Here is a 5,065-nt window from a genome sequence, read left to right on the forward strand (position 1 = left end):
CTGAGTTTTGTGGCGTTGAGGGTATAATGCAAATTTGATGTGTTGTGTTTAGCTTTTGAGGAAGGATCTTTGTTTTTTTTTTTTTTTTTTAATTCTAGTTGGAATATATTTTGCATGAAGAAATGAGATCTGGACATTGTTTTGCTGTACAACAGCTATTAAAAAACTGTGACCTTCAGGGCAAAGGGAAGGTCAAGAAGGTTTCCTTCTCAAGCAAAGCCTACATTTCCAGGGTCCTAATCTTAGGTTTGATAGATACTCAAAGATACCTTGAAATGTTCTATTTCCCATCTTTTTTTGTCTTACTTTTCCTAAAGATAGTAGTTTGCTTTTGTTTCTGAAATCAGTGCTAAGAGATGATTAAAATTGTACTTCGCTTTTCTATATGTTCCAGTTCATTCCCAGAGATATGTTTCTCACGGTGTTGACCAGATTTCTTGGAAGGTATGACAGCTGCAAACAGTATCAATGACATCTGGGCAGGTATGTGATCAGAGAGAAGCTAACTTACAGGCTGGAGCCCTCTATATTTTCCGTAATACACAATAAAAGTTTCTCTTGCTGCTAGCGAGTAACACTTCCCAGCAGTAGTGTTCTGATGTGGTTTATGTCCTGATCAGGAAAATGAGTTCTTCACCTAGTTCTCCTGCTTACCTAGTGGGTTTTTTATGTTTGTTTGTTTGTTTCCAAACTGGAGAAACAATGGGTTGTGTGAATGCAGTATTCAGATGCACCTAAGTTGCATGACCTAGAAAATAGGTCTAATTTGTTTTCAAAGCTTAGTAAAACAAAGCTATTAAAAAGCGAAAGTATTAAAATAAATTTTTCTGACGAAGATTGCAACATGCCCTTCTTTAGAAAATCTTTTGGGTTGAAAGAATGACTAGTAGGTCACCTAGCCCTCTTTGCGTAGTGCAACATTGTTTTCATCATTCCTGCGATACCCTGAGTGATAGCTGTCATGTTCAGCTTTCCGTAGCTCTGGTGACTCTTGCATATTGTTCAATTGCCTGCCTCTTCTTAGTGTTGAAGGGACCTGTTCTTTCTTCTTATGTTCACGTAAACCAGTAATTAGTGATACAAATTTGAATCAGTGATACAACATTGGTGCAAATCAGCTTATATGAGGGAATCTCATAGCTTTTTTTAGTTTTTTTTTTTTTAACTGTTTTGCTCAAGCTTACTCTTCTAAACATTGTTTTTACATCAATCTTAATGAGATAATGAAAGTACTCGGTCTTTGCTCTATTCAATTCATTTTTTATCATCTTTTGTGTTGCAGTAATTTTGGAGTGTCAGAAAATTATTTAAGTTGATCTTTTTACGTTTGTAATCTTTACTTCTGGGTTCTATTTGCTGAGTTGCTTCTGTGTGTAATTTTACTGTTCTGGATATTTTATCTTTTAAAAATCCATTGTTTCAGGCTGACAGATTGGAATTAAGTGAAATAATTTAAGTGATTTATTTGGTTTCCATCTGCTATTTCTGACAATACATCCGATTATAATATAATAATTTTCTTTTTAACAACAGTGCCAATATTGTTAGCTCCTGCTCAAGTTGTTACCGCTTCCTGCCTTCAGATATTTTGTAGAGTTTCGCATTCAGTGATTTTACTTTATACTAGTCTCTCTTCTGTGAACTAGTTCATAATTTTCTTGCTGACAGTAATTTTATTTTCATATATTGTAGGACAAACTGAAACGATTTCTGACAACAATATATGTTTAACTGAATCACAGCTTTGTGCTCAGTCAGATAACCTGCATTGCAATAGCAAAACAAGGTAATAATATTTTTGTATTACAGAAACAATTGCAGGCATTAAGAGTAGATGTCACTGTTACACATACTTGCAACAGCTATTACCACAACAATTTTAATAGAAATTCAAGCTTATTTTCAAGTGAGTGAGAAATGAACAAATTGTATTGCTCAGTGGCTGAATCATCAATTTCTTATCACCCTATGTGCTGGTTGAATAGTTCATAAATATATTGTTATTATAATTCAAATAGCATTGATTATAATGCCAAACATGTTTTTATAATAAATTGAAGTATTAATCTTTCTATATTCTGCAAGAAAATGGCAAATTAAGGCTAGCTCCACACCACACATTATTAAAAGTGTAGCTGTATTGATCAAGACTGTGGGAAAAAATCACACCCCTGGCTTACAGAGCTACACATGCACTTCTCCATCCATTATGGAGATGCAGTTTGAATTGGCAGAGGAGTTCTTTTCTATGATACAGCTTACTTCATTTGAGGTGCTTTGATTATGCTAGCAAAAATCTCATTTTTTTCCCAGATAAGCTCCCTCTCTGCTAAGGGGCTTTGTTAATAGAGGGATTAGCCTTATCAGATATGCCTGAGCATGTAACAGTTTTCCATATTTGCTCATATACTTGCCCTATCCCTGTATACAGGACACCCCCATATTGAAACAATAGATAGGTAGTTGTTAAGAATAGATGTGTATAATGTCTGCAGCCTAATTTCAGTTCATGTTGGAGACAAAGGAGTGGGGTCATTGCTCCAGAAAACATGGTATTCTGATTTAACTGATCAGCTGAGGTTGGTGAAATGGGACAGTGAAATAAAGGGCCTAGATTCCTTTTAAATTATAGGCACGCTAGTAGCAACTTTCATTTTTTTTCTCATCTTTGTTATGCCGGTGAGTTTTCCTCAGGAACCATTTTCCTCTAAAACTACCTGGAGCAGAGCTGATTGCTAATCAGGACTTTGCTAAGAACAGCATTTTTTTCATCAGAAGTTATCCGAATCATTAAAGCATAAGCAAGGAAATGTATTCATTTCAGCAAAAAATTGTCAAGTCCAGCGTATATGCATGAAGGAAAGAAAGGTCTGCAGAACAGCCAAAACTTCAGCAACTGGAAGGCCAATGTTGAAGACAATAACCGTACCTCTGAGGGGAGAGAAAAGTGGTTGAGACAGTTGATGTCAGAGTTTATTCCTTCTGCCTTGTGAACGAAATCCAGAGGGGAAAAAAGTGGAAAAAAGCCAGTAGAAACAGAAACTAGACAAAACAGAGAGAGGACTAAAGGGGTGGAGGCTGGGAAGAAAGTACTTAAGGGTGCAGATGTCAGAGGAACACCCAGTGATGTCTGGGACAGAGCTAAAGAAGACAAGGGTGCGCGTGTCCTAATGGGCACCTTTCTTTGATTATTCTCGGCATTGTTTGTCTTGAGACCAGTGTGAGAAAGATTTGTTCCTTTCTCTCTACTCTGGCCTCTATCTTAAATTATGTTAGGCTAAGGATCTTAAAAAGTTTTAGTAACTGGAACATCCTCTGTCTGCTTTGCTTGTTCATTGGGCATAGTTTCTGATGGATCAATTCTGGTTTGTTAGTCTGTGATATTTAGCCTCATAGTTAGTCTCGTATTTAGCTTAATTAATCTAATATTCAGTAGGTGTGGTCTTCATTCTGTGGGTGGTATTGCTGAGCCTTTTTGTTTGCAGTGATCTGGTCTTTCTAACTTTCGCTAACTTAATCAAAAATTTTGTGTAATAAACTGGAATGTCTGTTATTTTAGAACATTAGTCCTGTATAGATGACTGTCGGTAAGTCATTTTCATGCCCTTAGTGTCCTTAACGCTGAGGAGAATGCAGGTAAGAACAGATGTTTCCACTTCTGCACCGTAACAGGCTGAAACTGCAAGACAAAACCATTGTCAAGCTGAGGAATTATATGCAGTAGTTTGTGACCCTGCTCCTTCTTGTATGACTTGATCCAGTCACCTGCAGACCTGTGGACAGTCATCATGACTGCATGGCCAGTTGATGGACAGCTGAAAGAAACAGCAGAGCAACGGTATAAGTAGCTTCTGCTTCTCTCCATGGGTTTGACAGTTAGAAAGTGCTACTCTGTGTAGTCTAACCTGTTCGATATAGGATATAGCATCTGCCAAAGGCTTGTGAGTCCAACTCAAAGCTTCATGTTTAAAGTAGGCAAGAGGTATCTTTGAAGAAGAGATCTGAGACTTATTTAAAATAGCAGGTGGTGTCAAATCTGTTGTGTCCCTTGATGGGGTATTTTACTGCTTCAGAACTCACTTTGGAAAAGATCCAATTTGAGTCTCAGTTCCAAAAATTCCTTTGGGTTTGAATTTGCCCAGCTGAGCTGATATACAGGATATGAAAGGGAAGAAATGATGGGGACGGAAGCAGAGGTCAGGAAATAATTAGATTATGTGGTATGTTACCTCTGCTTGACAAAAACCCAAAATGCATTTCATTCATTCCTAGAGAATGACTGCCTGTTTCTGATTCCATGGGAAAAGAGACCTTTTAATACTTTCTTATAAGTCATAAGAAAGAAAGGAAGATACTGTATTAATATACATCCTTAAATATTCCTATATTACTTGAAATTAATATATATAGTATGTACAGTTGTATTATAGGTAGGTATGAATGAATATATGCTGTAAAAATGTCTTACAGGTCAACACTGTAGAAAGAATCGTCCTTTCAGTACATTTAATTTCTTCTCATTTATAGTTGGATGCAGTAATGGAAGAAACTGAGCTATTGTCTATCTCCAATACAGCTATAATGGGAAAAAAGAGAGGGGATGTTCTGAGTATATTATAGTGGAGAAAATGGAGATTGTGGGAACAATCATCCAGACATGAAACAGTCTCGAAATAGTCAGACTGTGTGTCATGATTTAACCCCAGCCAGCAACTAAGTACCACACAGCCACTTGCTCATAACCACCACCACCCCCTCCACAGTAGGATGGGGGAAAGAATCAGGCCATCAGGGAAGAGATGCCACATACAGATGGGCTCGTGATCAAGGGGTGGACTTCACCATGGGCACTACTGCACAGGTTATCCATGAATGTGAAACGTGCACTGCGATCAAACAGGCCAAGTGGTTAAAGCCCCTCTGGTATGGAGGACGATGGCTGAAATATAAATATGGGGAGGCCTGGCAGATTGATTATATCACACTCCCACAAACCCGCCAAGGCAAGCGCCATGTGCTCACCATGGTGGAAGCAACCACCGGATGGCTGGAAACACATCCCGTG

At 37.8% G+C, this 5,065-nt stretch overlaps 1 long non-coding RNA gene across 3 annotated transcripts in view; it reads left to right on the forward strand.

Moving 5' to 3' along the window:
* Nucleotides 1-5,065, forward strand: part of LOC103922526 — a 31,420-nt gene that overhangs the window by 6,525 nt on the left and 19,830 nt on the right. For 2 of the 3 annotated variants that reach the window (XR_663887.1, XR_663888.1), the window contains exon 3: nucleotides 395-483. This is a non-coding gene — a long non-coding RNA (uncharacterized LOC103922526). Of the gene's footprint in view, nucleotides 1-394; nucleotides 484-1,692; nucleotides 1,780-5,065 lie in introns of those variants that run through there. The other variant, XR_663889.1, reaches the window with a different exon arrangement.

The sequence above is a fragment of the Pygoscelis adeliae genome, unplaced genomic scaffold (genome assembly GCF_000699105.1).
Source record: "Pygoscelis adeliae isolate BGI_AS28 unplaced genomic scaffold, ASM69910v1 Scaffold167, whole genome shotgun sequence".
In the NCBI taxonomy this organism is placed as follows: Eukaryota; Metazoa; Chordata; class Aves; order Sphenisciformes; family Spheniscidae; genus Pygoscelis; species Pygoscelis adeliae.